The sequence below is a fragment of the Taudactylus pleione genome, unplaced genomic scaffold (assembly GCF_031769625.1).
Source record: "Taudactylus pleione unplaced genomic scaffold, aTauple2 ptg000005l, whole genome shotgun sequence".
Classification (NCBI taxonomy): Eukaryota; Metazoa; Chordata; class Amphibia; order Anura; family Myobatrachidae; genus Taudactylus; species Taudactylus pleione.
The window spans coordinates 20,062,519-20,082,611 of record NW_028284408.1 but is presented as its reverse complement, the minus strand read 5'-3'; positions in this window follow the sequence as shown (position 1 = coordinate 20,082,611).

Here is a 20,093-nt window from a genome sequence, read left to right as displayed (position 1 = left end):
GTTTTGAATAGAAAAGATATCTGAATTAAAGATACCACCCCAGAATTCGGTTTCTCAGCACAAGGGTGGAAGCATCTTTAAGGTAAGAATGCAAATTGTTCTCTTAGAGTGCAAATTTTGCTGGTAAGCCGAATTCCTACAAATGTCCTATTGTGATTTTTTTTTTATGTAAAGAGATTCAGATTTATGTAATGAGATTCACACTGATAGCGCAGAATCCTTGAAAAATTAGCCAAGTGCTACGAAACGCATTGGATGTGATAAGCGGGCAACATAGACACAGCTGAACAGTCGACACAAGCAGCACGCAGCAGCTGACATCATCACCAGAAACCGTGATCGCCACACATGTGGAAGCAAGAAACTGGCCCGGGGAGCTGTGCTATCCTTCTGAAGAACCCGGACTAAGTAAGGTAAGGCATATGAAGATGGGCGGTAGAACTGCGCTCTCGTTGACCAGGGGGTGGTGTGTTGTGGTTTCGGGGTGCTGCACCTTTGTGTGGGAGTACCTTTCCCGCACTGAAAACGTATGGGGGTAGGGGGGGTAAGGTGCGCTCTTCCTGCTAGTACTGGTGATGACTTGTGTGTGTTTGTGAGTGGTGTTAATTAGAATGTTTCTTCTGGTGGTGGTGATGTTTTGGGAGTGAGGAGGGTGTGATTGGGTATGGAGTGTAGTTTGGAGTAATGTGAAAAGGGGAATGGAATAGGATCAAAATGAGGCCAGCGAGACACAGTAATTTTGGCCAAAATCTTTTATTGAGTAGTCACAATGCTGCTCTGTTAAGATCCCGGGCAGGTGGGTGGGGTTCAGTGATGAGTGGTGATGAGACTGGGGAGGTAGGTGGACCCTTTTAGGGGGCTCCTTCCCGTGCGGTTCAGTGACCTTGCACGTCACCCCTGCTGGACCTATGGTCGACAGTCTAGGAAGTCTCAGGGGGTGGGGGGATTTGCAGAGTGGGTTGGAACACCTGTGCGGCGTCCCGCGTGTTGGTGTGAGTCTTGGCAGTACTTACCTACCGGTAGGTTTTTTGTTGTGGTGATGTAGGTCGACGTTGCAGCCGTTGCAGATTGGTTGGAAGCTGCAGGTTTGTTGGTGAGCTGGATCAGCGTGTTGCTGGTGTGCTGCAAGTGTATGGCTGTTCTGATTGGTCTGCGAAGGTCATCGACCATAGTATGCAGCTGAAATTGGCTCTTGGTCGTGCCGCTGGTGGTGCGGAGCCAGAGGTGTGGATGGGTGAGCTGCTGGGAGGCTGGGTTGCAGCGTGTGTGCTGGGACCACCCCTGGGGGGTGGTCTGCCCGGGATACTGATTCAAAAAAAGCCAGGGAGGAGGGGGGATGTTGAAAGTGTGACCGGGATGGAGCTGGTCACTGGCGATGTTGGCTGGGCGGACTTGCGGCCGGATGTGCGGGATGCTCTTATCACTGACGGTCCCTCGTGGAAATGGGGATCGATGGTGGAGACACCCCTGGCCAGGAGTGAGTTGCTGAGCACGTCTGGGAGCAGGGGGGGAGAGGGGCTGGTCCGGGGTGGAGCCGGTCACTGGAGGTGTGAGCGGTGCGGACCAGCAGGCGGGTGGGCTGAGAGCTTTCTGCACTGGTGGTCCCTGGTGGGGATGGGGATCTTTAGTGGAGGTCAGCCTGGATCGGTGTCGGGTTTGATGTGAGGGTCTCCAACGCGTTTCGGCACAGGACACCTCCTTGAAGAAGGCACCTGTGCCGAAACGCGTTGGGGACCCTCACATCAAACCCGACACCGATCCAGGCTGACCTCCACTAAAGATCCCCATCCCCACCAGGGACCACCAGTGCAGAAAGCTCTCAGCCCACCTGCCTGCTGGTCCGCACCGCTCACACCTCCAGTGACCGGCTCCACCCCGGACCAGCCCCTCTCCCCCCCTGCTCCCAGGCGTGCTCAGCAACTCACTCCTGGCAAGGGGTGTCTCCACCGTCGATCCCCATTTCCACGAGGGACCGTCAGTGATAAGAGCATCCCACACATCCGGCCGCAAGTCCACCCAGCCAACATTGCCAGTGACCAGCTCCATCCCGGTCACACTTTCCACATCCCCCCTCCTCCCTGGCTTTTTTTGAATCAGTATACCGGGCAGACCACCCCCCAGGGGTGGTCCCAGCACACACGCTGCAACCCAGCCTCCCAGCAGCTCACCCATCCACACCTCTGGCTCCGCACCACCAGCGGCACGACCAAGAGCCAATTTCAGCTGCATACTATGGTCGATGACCTCCGCAGACCAATCAGAACAGCCATACACTTGCAGCACACCAGCAACACGCTGATCCAGCTCACCAACAAACCTGCAGCTTCCAACCAATCTGCAATGGCCGCAACGTCGACCTACATCACCACAACAAAAAACCTACCGGTAGGTAAGTACTGCCAAGACTCACACCAACACGCGGGACGCCGCACAGGTGTTCCAACCCACTCTGCAAATCCCCCCACCCCACGAGACTTCCTAGACTGTCGACCATAGGTCCAGCAGGGGTGACGTGCAAGGTCACTGAACCACACGGGAAGGAGCCCCCTAAAAGGGTCCACCTACCTCCCCAGTCTCATCACCACTCATCACTGAACCCCACCCACCTGCCCGGGATCTTAACAGAGCAGCATTGTGACTACTCAATAAAAGACTTTGCCCAAAATTACTGTGTCTCGCTGGCCTCATTTTGATCCTATTCCATTCCCCTTTTCACATTACTCCAAACTACACTCCATACCCAATCACACCCTCCTCACTCCCAAAACATCACCACCACCAGAAGAAACATTCTAATTAACACCACTCTCAAACACACACAAGTCATCACCAGTACTAGCAGGAAGAGCGCACCTTACCCCCCCTACCCCCATAAGTAAGGTAAGGAATAGGGACAGTTCCACCCATACCGCTGATTCAACCTGGCTACATCCCACAATTTTCAAAACAGCATAAACACTAATGTGCTGGATCACATCTACTTTCTCCTCCTTATTTCCTTCCCTGTATTTTCTCCTCTCTGTATCATTTCCACTCTCACTCTAACTGTATAATCTTATATATATCCCAACCCCATCTTAAAATGTTTAATTTTTTTCTAAGAAAACTTTTTTCCTTTTAAACCTCTTTTTTTTAACCTTTTTATTTATTTTAATTGACACATATTGGCACTCAATCTTTCGTTCATAAACTGCTTGTTTTTTATTGAGCTGCTCTTAAGCACACAAATTTAGCACAGATAACCTTCCCTATTCGATACAGAAATGTAGCTATGCATTTTCCTTGGAGTAGATCTGAATTACGGTCAATTATTACTGAATTCCCAGATCCTAGGAAAGATGCAACAAATTGTCAAAAAATGTATTAAGGATTTGGGTAATGCCCATGAACCCACAAATAAAAATTGGAGACGAATCACAGTAGATGCCCTTAGGGAATCAACTATTGACCATGATAAAAATATAATCAAGAGAAAGGAGATGCAAAGTACAAAATTAATGACTGTGAGTTATTAATTATGCCCTGCAGGAACAGCATCCACAGCAGCAAAGGTACAGTGGACGGTATAGTAAGGAAAGACAGCCACAGTCAGGTAAGTGTTACACATGTGGACAAATAGGACATATGGCCAGGAAATGTAAATTGGGACAGTATAAAAAGGGGAATAGAGACTCAGGTTATTCTCAGTTACATGGGAGAAATTGTCCTACACATAATCAGGAACAGGGTAATTGGCCTAGAAGGGATCAAGGATTAGAAAGAGGCCCACCATATGGGAATTATTCAGAGAATACCCAAGTACCTGATGCTACATACCAGAGACAAGCACAAATTATAGCCACAAATGCTACACTGAGTATGTCAATAACTAATGAAGTTTAGGTCATACCTGTATGCTGAAGCCAGTTAAAACCTCAATGATGAACTTAATGTAAAAATTAATGTTTCTGGTACTAATCCAACTTTTATTGTAGATAGATGGGCAACCAGATCCTTAATCACCACTATATGTATCCATCCTTAGTCATATGGATGAGTTATTGTTATGATCATTATTGTTTTTTTTTGCCTAATGCTAAAACAATTGTTTCATCTCTTGCAAGCAGGACACATTATAAGGATAAGCTACAGTCATGTCGGTCAAAGGACAAATATTTGGGACATGTCTGACCCAGGAGATGAGACACTTGACACAGGACAGGACATAGGAAAGACACAGTATATGGGCGTGATCTAATGTTATATGCACACTATGCAGTATCTGCTCATTCTAAATTTGACACAAACGAGCACAAGATGGAAATTGTCCCTTATGGCATCATCAACTATTAACCATCTAAAGATGTAATATGCTAACTCCTGTAATGTATTTACCATATGTATCTCATAAGATACAAAGGGTGGAGAGTAATGAGGATTTAGCAGTTACATTGATACTCATGATTGCATGGAACATTTATATCAGTTTGCTTATATATATATATATTTATATATATATGTATATATATATATATATATATATATATATATATATATATATATATATATATATATATATATATAAAGTTGGGGTCCTATGACAGATAAGAATCATGTTTAATGCTTATGACAAACAACTAGAACACCAGTGGCACATGCACGACATATACAAAGACTTTTGATGGCCATACAATTACCAGGAGAGGTAGCAGTCATTAAGTGTAAAGCACACACATATGACAGAGACCCAGTGTCACTTGGCAACAGTAGGGCAGATGAAACCGCAAAGTGGGCAGCAGGCCTACCTGTAAATATAAGTCTTACTAAGATAATGATGTTTGAAGTTCTAAGTGTACAGAAACTAATTAAGTGCAAGATTTCTGTTCCCAGCAGGAAAAGGCCATCTGGAAGGCAAAGGAATGTGGCCACGAGTCCTCAGGACTCTGGAAGGATGGACAAGGTAGGCCAGTAGCCCCCAAGACAAATCTTCCAAGCCTAGCAGAGGCTGCACATGGTCTGACTCATCTGGCTAAGGAAGGTATGTGTAAATTTGTGGGTTTATATTGGTGTGCACCAGGATTCTCTTCACAGGCTGTTAAGAGGGCAATGTCCTATCTTACTTGTTTGAAAAAGAACACTGGGAAAACAATGCAGAGCCATCCCATATTCCTCCTACAGATGGACCTTTTCAGATAATACAAATTGACTTCATCCAATTACCACCCTGCAGTAATTTAAAGTATGTAGTTTGTATTGTATTGTATTTTCTCTAACTGGACAGAAGCCTATCCAGCTGCCTCTAATACTGCTGTTTTTACTGCTAAGAAAATTGTTCAGGAATTTGTGTGTAGATTTGGTATTCCCAAAGTGGTTGAAAGTGATCGAGGTACTCATTTTACTGGTGAAGTTTTCCAGAACATTTGTAAATGCATGGGTATTGATAGCAGGTTGTACACTCCCCATAGGCCCAAGGCTAGTGGATGGGTGGGGAGAGAGTCAATTGGACTATTAAGAACAAACTGAGCAAAGTGATGGTTGAAACTGGGTTAGTGTGGCAAGAAGCATTGCCACTAGTCTTGCACAGCATTATGACCACTCCAAAACCACCTCTTAACCTGTCACCTTTTGAGATACTTTTTGGTAAACAACCCCATGTGATGATAGAGCCTCAGGAAGATTTAAAGTGCAACGATGAAGTGACTGTTCAGTACCTCATAAAATGAGTATGCACTTGAGGAAGCAACAAAATAGCTTGAAATTATTGTCTCCTGAGATGCCAGAAGCAAAATGCCATGAGATTGAGCCTGGAGTATATGTTATGATCCGACACTTCTTATGTTCAGGTTGTTTAGTAGACAGGTGGGAAGGACTGTACCAGGTTTTGATGACCAGCACTACAGCCTTGAAGGTAGCTGAAAGAGATACTTTGATACATGCCACCCATTGCAAGAAAGTCAGTAATACTGACAAGATTCCAGACCAAGCAGAAACTGAACCTGTTACACCATCACTTGAGAATCTATTCTGTGAGATTTTAAGAGACAATTGCCATTAAACACCTGAAATCAAGACCTCTTTTCCCAATTTTTGTTTTCTCCCCAGGACAATCTATTTTTGCAGAGGTAATCAAGTGATGGAGAATGGGTTTGGGGGTGGTGCTGGAGGTGTGGAATCACAAGAGAAATTGGTAGAAAATTTGGTCCAACCTAACACATTGCTCAATTTGAGTATAATAAATAGATCTGATGAAACTTTGGGATTTTGAAACACTATGGAAGGTTTGTAAATATTATGAGCCTGTAATTGAAGAAGAAAAAGGTCTACGTATGCATAATAGTAATTTGAAATAGGCAAACATCCTTTAGAGGATTAGTATGTATTTATTGGTGGAGGGTAATGCAATATATGTATATTTTGAAATATTTAAATTGGTTCTATTAAGAAAAGAAATGTGAATAGATTTAGCCATACATAATTATATGCATAGTGAATGTTAAGGTGCTCATACATGGTGCGATGCACCATGTAGGGTGACCTCTGATCCGTCAGCAGACGGATCATGCTGTCACCACCGGCATTCGTGCAGTCCCCGCAGACCGCACGATATGCCAGCTTCCCCCTCCATCTGAATGGGATCGTACATCGCATCCCAGATTAGATGGTTTTGCAGGAAGATCTGGGGATGCGATGTACGACCCCGGGGGAGTGCGCAGCATGATATCAGGTATGATATCATGCCCATACATGGCACGATATAGCACCTATATCGTGCCAATCCATCGGATCGGCACTTATATCGTGCCGATCCGTCGGATCGGCACGTATATCGTGCCGTGTATGGGGGCCTTTACACCAGATATCATATTTAGTCCTAAATTCCCCAAGCATCCTATATAGGTTAGATGAGTTCCCACATCTCACCAATGGTACCTAGGTATCCGCTGAGCGTGTATTTAGGTTGAACTACCATTTCCTCCTGTCCTCAATTGAATGATCGATGTCTGATTTGTGTTACAGTGAATACTGTATGTATATCTAACAAAATTTTATGTCTGACTAACTCTGATTAAATGTCATAAGTTAAGAAGGTATGATAGATGTGAACTATCAAAGGGCCTGATTCAGACCCGGACGCAAGTGGCCGATCGTACGTTCGGCGTACGTGCCGAAATATGTAAATTTAAGCGCTCGCACGTAATTTCGAACGCACCTAAAATTCCACCCCAAAGTCTACTGACCCCTCCTCTAGCTAATGAGCGAGCCAAATAGCGAGCGTACATCCCCAATGTGGCTTGCAGGGAACGCACGCACAAGTACAAACCGGAAGTGGGCCTGTCAGATTCCGATTACCTGCTCGTTTATTCTGCCTACCTCCTTCAATCGTATCATGCCAATCAATATATCAATTAGCTTAATTGCTCTTCACATGTGTTTTTTTTTTATTTTGTTTGAATTGCAATAAACTTTACTCTTGTCCGTGTTTGTGTTTACCCGCAGATTACGTACGGTTTAAACAATAGCTTTCTTTTGCCAAAATACATGTTTGAGCCAATTATCCATTTGTTTTCCGTGTTTTTACCCCCGCATATTTTACTGTGTTCATTTCTTTATTTAAATTAGCTTACGCATGTCACTGCATCAAGCCTATCATAACTCACAATAGATTTTTGGCCCTGTCGAACACATGACTCATACACTAACCAATAGAATGGTTCCTGTTAATTTCCCAACTACATTAGCCAATCAAAATTATTTTCTGGTCTTTATTAAAACTGTTTTATTAAAAATCCACCATTGCCATCATGAGAGCCTCTGCATTCACCAAGCGAGAGCTTCTGGTTTTGACAGAGGTGATGGACAGGCGTATCACCAGCCAGCCTCCCCCCATCAGCAATCGGGAAAAGCGTGCCGCCTATGCGGAGGTTTGCGGCCGCCTGCGTTCCTTCGGCTCACGCCGACAGATCGGCCAGCTGGAGCGCAGGTGGTCCGACCTTCAATGGCGGACGCCCCGTTTGCTGGCATGCTTTCACATGCGTCTAGCGGAAAGTACGTTTTTTTTTCTTTGGTTTCCATGTTTATCTTTGTGGCCCTATCTGCGTGTGCATGTTTTCTTGTTTGGCCTGTTTTTGGTTTTCAATCATATCTGCGTGTGCATGTTTTCTTGTTTGGCCTGTTTATTCTTTGCACTCATATCTGCGTGTGCATGTTTTCTTGTTTGGCCTGTTTATTCTTTGCACTCATATCTGTGTGTGCATGTTTTCTTGTTTGGCCTGTTTTTGGTTTTCAATCATATCTGCGTGTGCATGTTTTCTTGTTTGGCCTGTTTATTCTTTGCACTCATATCTGCGTGTGCATGTTTTCTTGTTTGGCCTGTTTATTCTTTGCACTCATATCTGTGTGTGCATGTTTTCTTGTTTGGCCTGTTTATTCTTTGCACTCATATCTGCGTGTGCAAGTTTTCCTTTTTTTGGGTTAAACAATTAGCGTTTAACAAGGTGATGTTCTAAACTAACCTCAATTTGTTTTCCATCATTTAGGGGCCGAGCGAAGACTACGGCATCATCGCCGGCAAAGACGGCGCTCTCGTCCCCTCTCCCCAACCCCCAGCCAAACCTCCTCTCCCCAAAATACCCAAAATTTCCCCTCCTCCCCAGCCTGCCCAGACCCTGTCGCCCATCCCTCTTTGCAATTTCCCCTCCATCCCAATTCACCCTCCCCTCAACACACCCCTCTCTTGACCACCCCATCTCCTGCATCGGTGATAACCCCTCCCACCTCCTTGGGAAATGTGCCCACCTCCTCGAGGAGGACGAGGGAGTGGTTTCCGTGCCAGCCGTCATTCATAACGGTATGTTTCCCTTTTATCCTTTTTTTGTTGATGAAAATGTGTTGATCTAATCCTTTGTCTGTGCCTTTTCCTTTTTTTTGGTTTCAAAAAGTTTGGATATATATCTGTTTGTATTTACATTTCACAGCTGATTTCCCCATACACATATCCCACATGTCAAAACAGTCAAACTTGCATGTCTGGCTTACGGTTGCTATTTTTTAATGGTTTTTTGCTTGTACATTTTTTTTTTGTTCTGGGTTTTTTTTTGAATGTGGTTTTTGAAACACTATTGTCACTTTTTGCTAACTCTCTTTTGCTTGAGTATTTTTTGAGATTCATAAATTATGGATTCATTGTAGTAAGCACTACAATTTTCTAACCCACAGAGGACCAGAGGCGTTTGCCGGACCTAGCCGGGTGCGTCCAAGTTATGCGGGGGCACGTGATCGGCCTGCTGGTGGTCCTGGATCATATGGCAGGGATCCTGCGTCCCTAATTTTTTTGTTTTAACCATCAAATTATTTTTCAAAAATAAAAAGTTAAATTTTGAATTCAGTCTCATTCCTTGTCTCAAAATCTTAGGTTGTATAAACTTACATAAGTAGACTCTTGCAGCAAGTATTTGCAACTAATGTCACTAAGATTGTGTTATGTTTTTTTTTAAAGCAGGCACATGAAACAGCTAACACTAACAATAGGTTTTGCGAGTTTCCAGATGTTTTTTTATTATATTTTATAATTTACATGTAACAATTTTGTGGGAAACCTGCTTAGGCCGAGATTCCAAAGCATACTGATTCTACATAATACCTTTTGGTGTTGGTTTTGACCCACAAAGCATAGTTAAATAATGTGCAAATTGCCACATTACAGGATTAACCATTAAGCAAATTTTACGTGGGTGAACCTGCTTACACTTGCTTGTAATGTACAAATACATTTTTGGGATTCCAAAATAAAAAAATTTATTCACCACATAAAAAAACACAAAGTGTTGGTTCACAAACAATACACACAGTGATAACAAAATGAAAAAACCAGCAAACACCATAATAAAAATTACAATAAAAATCAAGAACTGGTTGACGAATGAGCATGCCAACATGATTCCACAAATGTTGCGTTTCCAAATTGGGGCCAGAATATATATCCAATGTGTCCCCATGAAGTAATTTTTTTGGAGCAGGAAGTAGTCATCGTTTCAGTCCAAAAGATTATGAAATAAAACACAAGATGGGAAATAAAAAAACGATTAATTTGATGGTCAAAAAAATTCCTTTCGACATTGTGTCAAATAACTTCTTTTGTGCCAATAATTACCTAAAGAATCTGGCCACCACATCATCGCGTATGGCCCCCCCACATACTGACCTCCGACCAACCTCGGGGGGGCCATCCTCAGGCAAGGCATCCTCTGGCTGCATTGGAACACCGCTCCTTATGGCGATGTTGTGAAATATCCCACACAGGACCACAATTTTCAAAACCATATCCGGCAAATACATGAGTTCGCCACCAGAGCGGTGGAGGCATCTGAATTGGCCTTTTAAAAGGCTGATACAGCGCTCCACCACTTGCCTGGTGGCTGTAAGTGTGGAATTAAAATTACTTTGTGGCCCTCGTGTGGGAGCCAAATAAGGAGTGAGCAGCCAGGGCGTGCAAGGGTAGCCACTGTCTCTTGTGAAAAAGAAGTGACAACATCAGGAACACTGTGTATCAAGCTTAGCATTGGTATGTACTAAAGGTCTCCACTTACCCAGAAGCCACGCATCACCAGCTTGTAGGTTGTCTAATTTTTGCCATATCCCTGATTGCCGGATGACGAATGAGTCATGTGCACTCCCGGGTAATTTTGCATTCAGGGACAGGATCTGGAGGGAGGCATCACATACCACCATTACATTCAGTGAGTGATAGTGTTTGCAGTTCCTAAAAATGGCCTCCAGTCATGCTGGAGGCTGAAGTGGTATGTGAGTACCATCCACAACCCCTATGATGTGTGGGAAGCCAGCTATTTGGTAAAAATTGGCCTTGGCCACACTAAGGGCACCCATATCCAAAGGCATTTTAATAAAATGATGGAGGTGCTTGAAAAGGGCCTCCATCACTGCCCTCAGGATCCTTGAAAAGGAGGATTGGGATATTCCCGCAACTATTCCCACCATGGTTTGAAAGGATCCTGAGGCACAGAAATGTAACACCGCCTTAAATTGCATAAGTGGTGGTATTGCTGTAGGACTGTCAATTTGCCGCTCAAGATCACTCTCTATTAATGAGAGAGTGTCTATGATGATTTGGGGTGGAAGACGGTAGCGCCTTAACACCTCATCATCGGGCATTCCAAAAAGGGTGACACGTGTTCTATATATCTGGGGCCTTGCATGCCTACGATGCCTACGCCTGGGACGAGATTGAGGTTGATCGGCTTCTGGGAGCATGGCCACAACAATCCGACCAAGATCAACCTGAAATGGCAAGAATTGAATTTAAGGTTTAAATACTTATCTTTACGATACAATCCAATGATGCTTACATGCCGGGGTATTGTCATGATTTACAAAGCCTAAAAATCAAAATAGCAGAACAAGGACAAAATGTTTGGTGTCCATTTAGGATTCTTATTTTGGTAAAAGACAAAACATAAAAGGGGATAAACACACATTTCTCCAAAGAGCAAACCGACAGTGCGCAGACTTCCACAATTTGGGGCCCAAACAACAACCAAGATTGGGAACGGTAAATATCACCCAATATAACTAGAGAAAATAAGCAGACAAAAATGCACTAATTATTTCGCAATTTAACTAGAGAAAATAAGCAGACAAAAATGCGCTAATTAGTTCGCAATTTAACTAGAGAAAATAAGCAGACAAAAATGCGCTAATTATTTTGCAATTTAACTAGAGAAAATAAGCAGACAAAAATGCGCAAATTAGTTTGCAATTTAACTAGAGTAAATAAGCAGACAAAATTGTGCTAATTAGTTCAGACATTTAGGAAACACAAAAACAAAGTAAAAAACTGTAATGTCCACAAAAGATGCGTAAAAAAAGACACGAACATTTAACCAACAAGTGAAAATCCAAACTTACCAATACAGGATATAGAAGTCACCGAACAAAAAGGTCGTTGGGGCAGAGCCAAAAGAAACCTACAAAAGGAAAAAAGTAAAAAATTTTTGGACACAAAAGAAACCAAAAGGATAGCCAAATTTAACAAAAGGAAGACAGAAAAAAACTTACCAAAAAAATACACCACAACTAAAAGAACCACACCAAAAAAAGCGAACGGAAAGATAAACACAAAAAAACGCACTGAAAAAATCGCCAAACACCGCCAAATACAATTCCCGCCAACAATCCACTCTGACCAACGTAACCTCCAACAAACATCACCCGCCACCTAGACTCGAGTCGGCCAAAGCCATAAATAGTGTTTCTTTTCCCGCTCAAATTAAGGAGGGATCATAGGAATGCACAATCAATGATGCGGACGATATATAAGGACGCATGTATAAATACGTCACGACCAAAAAAAAATGGTCTGGTGTATTTCTTGTTTTGGTATGAGAAATGGCTACAGACCAGCCAAACAATGGCCAAGAGGCGGCCGGTAAGTTTTTCTGGCATTTCCAATCAGTGATTATTTTGAGGCAGAATATAGTGAAAGTTGGCCAGCTAAAATTTCACAATTTTATTGAAAATAGGTGTTGAGGATGACATGGAAGAGGCTGCTGGGCCCAGTATTCCGGGTGATAACCGTGAGGTGTTTTGGATATTATTTTTAAACCTTACTTATTATAAGAAGAAATGGAATAATTCACACCAATACCAACTTTAAAATAAATGACAATGTTTTACTTAAAAAGCAAATGAATTATACATGTATTATGGTATTAATGTCAAAGCAGACTTACAACATAAATAACAACAAGTTCAGCAACAGTGACAAAATGATTATGTGCAATGCCTAGCAGAGATGCACAAGGTGACAGCCAGCCCTGTTTATACTTACAGCCCAGCGCCCCGCGACTCTCACGACCTACGATCTCTCCTGCTCAGCCCGACTGACTGACCCCTCCCCTTTTTGATCAATCTTTTATATTTTTTTCCTCTCTGCTACTAACATATTCTAAAATGGCGAATATTAATTAATTAATTCAATATTCATGCGCACTAAACATTTCGCTGATAATATGTTTTAATCATAACAAAACCTATAATCTCCTTTCTACGTTCTCAAAATATTAGTGACCGCTTATAGGCCAAGGCTGTTCTGATTAGCTCCCTTCTTGCTTAGACAGATCTGAGACCTGCTGTCTTCTAGTCTGTTAGTATTAAACTAACCCATGATTCTGTCTTGGCTAGTAAAGAAATAGTTTTCCACAGTTCTGATTTATACCTATTTCCGTAATAACACTTATACCTTTTAGATTAAACAATATTAACCAATAATACCTGTTGCTTTGTTGCTTCAGACAAACACCTGCCTACTTTAGAGAGAGGGTAAACCTCATCTCTAGGCCTGCGGCCATTCGACACATGTCGGTCCTCCGCAACTTACAACTAATATATATTCTAAATCATTTCTATGTACTTTTAATTGCAATGAAAATAATGAAAGACATAAGCATGCATATATCCGTGAATTGCTGAAGGAATATGTACGGTCACATATTCTGGCGTTATCAGTTCCATCCTCATGAAATTTGAGGGGTCATAACTCCGAAAAAAGTTCATATCTCTGAAGAAAGTTCATATCTCTCATAGGTGGCATCGTCTGATTTCTTCTTAATGCATTGGAACATCTTCTGAAGCATTTCACTAATATATAGAAAATCAACAACATTATCATGACAAAAAATATTAATCTTCCCATTGCGTGCATAATGTTGCCAAACCAATTTCCCAACCATGCAAACCACGTGCTGGGGTTCAACCAGGTGAACCAACTGTCGGGAATCACACCTTCACGTTTATTTCGTTCCGCAAATTCATTTTTTACCTGAGTAATTTAATTTAACCTTTCTTTTATTACTTCTCCTGCATTGGAAGAATTTGTAATGTAGGTACAACACTGTAACCCATACACCGTCTGTAATGTCACACAATATCCTGAAGTTGCCGCTGTAAGATAATCCAACACCATTCTATGTTGCATTAATTCTGTCTTTATGGCCTGAAGTTCCCTTCCCACAAATCTAAAAGTACCATCATATATGTCTGTGATATTATTTATTAGATCTCCTAGTTCCTGTATCATTCTTTGATTTGCAGTTATTCCCCATGTACCAAATGTTATTATATTACCAAATCCCAAACCAACCTTGTACCCTTGTGACAATGAAAAAAGATGTCTGTACCTCTCATGTACTATTTTTATTTCCCTTTTTACCCTTTTTCCCTTTTCCGGGAGTGAATGTTGCATATATGTTTCTTTTAGATCCTTATGTTTAATTACCACTGCGTCAGGTAGCAATGTTCCTATAAAACATAATCCAAAAGAGTTTACTGGCAACCATTTATAAGCCCTCTGTCCACACACGTAATATAACCCCTGTGGCAATGTCCTTGGTCTATTAGACAATATGTTTGAAAAAGTATCATAAGGAACATTGCAACGGGCACTCTTTTCATCTGTACCTTTTTTTTCCTGTGCACACTCCACCATACGATGATTGCATGTTTTATTGTACCCCAACACTCCTTCTGCCATCACACATTTCACCAATTCATTTACACATTCTTTATTGTTAGGTTTTGTGTATTTAATCATTTCTAAAAGAGCCTTTCCCCAGTCACGTTTGCTTTTAAAAGGACCATCCTGCAAGACTGTGTTACACACGCTGGTTCCCAAATAGGTCCCTTCGGCTCCCTCTTCCCATACCGTTTTGTTAATGCATGTAATATTACCTTGGTTATACCTCTGATACTTTGTTAATTTTAAACCCATGGAGCCATTCACATTATAAGGTTCAAGTGTGTGGGTTCCACATAACGAGTGAAATGTTGTTTGATTTGAGTGTAATGGAATAGCCATTAACCCAACATTCCCTGAATGGTATGGTAGATGACTACATACCGAACAATCAGTTAACCTTATTGTTTTCCCAATCAACTCATGATAGGTGTCCAGTGAAGAAGTGTCAGTTTGTATAGAGGTACTATCTTTACACCATTGTACACACCTTGTTTCTGGATTTAGACCACAATATTCACATATACACCTTGGAATTGGAGACAACACACATTTTTTCCCTTCTACTATGGCTCTTCTTCTTCGATCTTTTGCCAGGTACCAGGTTGCAGTATTTAAATTTTTAATTACCTGTATTTTCTTTTCAACCATTTTAAGAATTTTTACCTCTGTCTTTGGACCATCCTCTGATCCATACCTATACCTGGGAGTATCAGTAGTAAAAGAAGTGTGTGTGTCTTTTATGATGTCCCCTACATTCATGGATTTTAAAACAGGAGTAGAGTCTACCATCATAACCCCAGCAGTACCCTTAGGATAACTCTCCACACCGTCCTCATCGGTCACCAATGCTTGCCAGCCCTTATGCAAAAATAAAAAATTCAAAGATGCAACAAAAATAATTGTCCCAATCAATGAATACACAGAGACTTGATCACCGATAGCCATCTTTCTTTTTCTTTGTTCACAACCCGCAGAAACATCACAAAGGATATTTCCCGATTCCGTGAACCTTATCTTGGTTGTTTGAACTATGACTTTATTCAGGCCCATCGCCAAATAGCTTTATTAAATTCAAACCACAGTCAATGTCTTTATCTGCATCCCCTTTTGCTGTAACTGGCCTCACCACTGGGTCGGAAACCTTCTTGCAGTGTGCCGCATGAATCCAATTGTCTTTTTCAGCCACTTTTAGGGACGTCGAGGTGGTTAGCAGAACCTGGAACGGGCCTTGCCACCGATCTACGAGACAACCAGAACGCAAGAAATTTCTCACCATTACATAGTCTCCAGGCTGGACATCATGACAAGGTCCCTCTGGGAGTCCTTTCATAAGCTTTCCTTGCTTTTCTTGCAACGTCTTCAGATGCTGTGAGAATTGTATAACATAGTCCATAGTTAAATCATGTGACAATGACAAGTCTACTGCTGGACTTACAATCATGTTAGGCAATTTTCCAAAAAGTATCTCATAAGGTGACAAGTTAAGTGGCCGTTTTGGAGTGGTGCGGATGCTATACAAAACCAGGGGCAAAGCCTCCAGCCAATTCATGGCAGTCTCCATACCCATCTTAGCTAATTTATTTTTAATAGTCATGTTAACTCGTTCAATTCGCCCTGACGCCTGAGGTCGATATGGCGTATGCAAGCTACTTTTTATACCCATATATTGACACATTGCTTGAAATACCTTCCCTGTAAAATGTGTACCTCTATCACTTTCAATAACAAATGGTATACCATATCTAGACACAAATTCCTGTACCAATTTCTTTGCTGTGAATGACGCAGTACATGAGACAGCGGGAAATGCTTCTACCCAACCTGAAAACATATCGGTTATTGTTAAGACATACTGAAAATTTCTTACTTTAGGCATTTGAATAAAATCAATCTGCAATCTTTGAAACGGACCAGTGGAGGGAGGAATGTGGGATGGTTCTGTGGGAATCGATTTCCCAGGATTCGCCCTCAGGCAGATGAGACATGAGCGAGACTTACCCTCTGCGTAAGATGAAAACCCAGGTGCACACCAGTAGCTCCCAATAATTTTACACATTCCCTCTCTTCCTACATGGGTCATCCCATGGGCGGCTTCCGCCAGCGCTGGAAGGAGAGATCTAGGAGCCATCGGTCTACCCTTACCATCTCTCCACAGACCATCACCCTCTTGCACACATCCCTTCATCCTCCACATGGCACGTTCCTGTGCAGTGCATACCTTCTGCGCTTCTATTAACTTTTGCTGATCTATAGTCTGAAAAATATTAATTTTTACAGCGGTGTGATTCACGACAGCTGCCATTCTGGCGGTTTCATCCGCCCTCTTGTTACCCAATGACACAGGGTCATTTCGTGAGGTGTGAGCTTGACACTTAACAACTGCTACCTGGGCAGGGAGTTGTATAGCCTCAATAAGCTCTTTTACCTGTCCGGCATGAGATATTCGGGCACCCGACGCAGTCAAGTATCCCCGCATAGCCCATATCATACCAAAATCATGCACGACGCCATAAGCATATCTGGAGTCTGTAAAAATGTTAACCGTCCGGCCCTCAGCCAGGTGACAGGCTCTGGTAAGAGCCACCAGTTCCGCAACCTGAGCTGAGTGAGGTGGGCCCAATGGACCAGCCTCCAGGATTTCTGTATCAGATACTACCGCATATCCCGTACAGAGTAATCCTGTTTCATTTTGCCTGTGACAACTACCATCCGTGTAGAGTGTAAGGTCCGCTCCACTCAGTGGTGTGTCAGAGATGTCTGGTCTGATGGAGAAATTTTGCTGCAAATATTTCTCACAATCATGATCCAAATCCTGATACTCTCCGGACTCCATCCTCTGGGACTCTTGAGTCACATAAGGCAGCAGAGTAGCAGGATTCAACATTCCGCACCTGACAATGGTCAGGTTCGGTGGAGCTAGGAGCATGAGCTCCCAGTGAGTGAATCGTGCACTCGAGACATGTCGTGTCTGCGAGGAGTTCATGAGAGAAGCAACAGCATTAGGAACAAACAGTGTAAGAGGATGCTGCCATACAATATCCTGCACTTTCTCCACTAAGGCTGCAGCAGCCACTACAGCTCTCAAACATGTGGGTAAAGCGGAAGCCACCCTGTCAAGTGTACAACTATAATACCCAATGGGTCTATATGATCCCCCATGTTTTTGTGTCAAAACTCCCAAAGCAGCGGATTGTTGTTCATTACAAAAGAGACAGAAAGGCTTAGTATAATCTGGAATACCTAATGCTGGTGCCTCTGATAATGCTTGTTTAAGAGCCTCAAATGCTGCAATGGTTTCGTCAGTATGTTGTACTCCGTCAGGGAGATTTTGTGAAACCAGGGACTGAAGTGGAAGGTCCAGTGCCGTAAATCCTGCGATCCACTGTCTACAATATCCACAAAGACCTAAAAATGCATGCACCTGCTTTTGGTTACAAGGAAGTGGGTGCTTGAGAATAAACGCAACCCTTTCTGGTGTAAGATGACGCTTCCCCTTTGTAAGGCAATGACCCAAATAAATTGCCTTGGACTGGCAGGGCTGTAGTTTATCCTTTGAAACCCTATGTCCTGTCTCAGAAAGATATAGCAGCAACAAAAAAGTATCAGTAAGAGAGTCCTGCAAAGAGTTTGAACACAGCAACAGGTCATCAACATACTGAATCAGCACTGAATTACCTTGTGGCAAAAACCTTGCCACACAATCATGTAATGCCTGAGAGAAGATACTAGGGCTATGAATGAACCCCTGACTTAATCGAGTCCACGTATATTGGACTCCTCTGTAAGTAAATGCAAACAGGTATTGACTATCTGAATGTACCGGGATAGAGAAGAATGTTGAGCATAAATCTACAACAGTGAAATGGGTGGCCTACGGTGGAATTTGCACCAAAATAGTGGCAGGGTTTGGCACCACCGGGAATTGTGATTGCACTATTTTATTAATGGCTCGCAAATCCTGACATATTCAGTAACTGCGACCATTTTGTTTAGATACAGGAAGCAACGGAGTATTGCACGGACTATGTGTGCGAATAATTATACCTTGTTGTAAAAACCTTTGTATGATTGGAAAGATACCAATCTCTGCTTCTGGTTTAAGGGGATACTGTGGAATCCGTGGAAGTCTCACATTTGGTTTCAGTTCAATATGTACTGGATTTACCTGATGCATGAGCCCAACCTCCTGTAGATCAGTGGTCCAAAGGTGCTTAGGAACCTGCGACAACATTCGGGTAACCACTTCAGGAAACTGCAAAGTACTTACAAACATTAAATGGTTACGCAAGTGCAAGGTATCCAGGGCACACTGAGCCTGATGATCCTCATAAGGCATGTCAAGGAAAATACCATCCGGGGTACAATAAATCACACAGTTCATTTTCATGAGCAAATCACGTCCCAATAAATTAACTGGTGCTTGTTCAGCTAGAATAAAAGCATGGTCACATGTTAGAGGCCCTATCGTTGTTGTTACAGAAGAAGTAACAGGGTAATTATGTGACTGTCCAGTCACTCCCACTGCGGAGATGGTGTTAGCTGACAATGGTAAAGCATGTAAATCATTAATTAGCGATTTGGCACAACCTGTGTCAATCAAGAATTTGTAATCCTCCCCCTGTATGGTAAGATCTACAAATGATTCTGTTACTGAATCTACAGAAAAAACATTTTGAACACAGGCATGGCCCTCCCTTCAATAAGGGGGAAAAGGCCTTTGCTGGAAAGGGGCAGCATGTGGGTTAAAAAAACCTCTCCTTTTGGGCTGTGAGGGTTTAAATCTGCAAGGGTTACTACGGAACTCTATGCGAGGATCCCACTCTGTCTCTTGTGAAGGGGGATCATCCTGAAATACAGGGCCTCGCCCTCGCACAGGGACTTTACAATATCGACTAATGTGTCCTTGTTGGCCACAATTATAGCATGCACCAGGTAAAGGCATGCGCTGACGGGTTCCCCAGGGTTTTACTCTTGATGGTACTGAATCCCATCCTTGATACTTCTGGAGTTGGCGTATATCCCCAATAGAGGTATGTGGACTCGCGTTATATACATCCACATCATGCTTTTTCTGTAAATTTTGTATCTGCAGATTTAATAACTTAGCTTTCTGCGTGTCTTTTTGCCTGGTTGTATTAGCATCATGTAAAATAGCCCGTTCAGTAATAACTGTCAGGGTCTCAGCCCTCCATGCAGGGCTCTCAGTCTGTAATCTAGTCTTAATAGGCTCAATCAGTCCCTCCACCAACACACTTACAACCAATGCTCTATGAGCCACACTGGTGTGTATGTCCTCAACACCTGTGTAAGATTTCATCTCTGTGATTGCCCTGTGGCAGTAATCTCTTACCGACTCCTGTGGCATCTGCTTAATAGTGAACAATTTTTGCCAATCCACTCTGGGGGGAAACATAGTCATCAAAGCATTACAAATACCGGTTATGACAGTAAGATTAGTTGCAGGAGGTAAGCGGTTATCATTAGCAATACCCATAGTGCCCCAAGCAGTATTCATATCGACTGTATCTGGTAATGCTGCACCTAACAATGATCTCCAATCTTTACTTGTGGGTTCATGTGCATG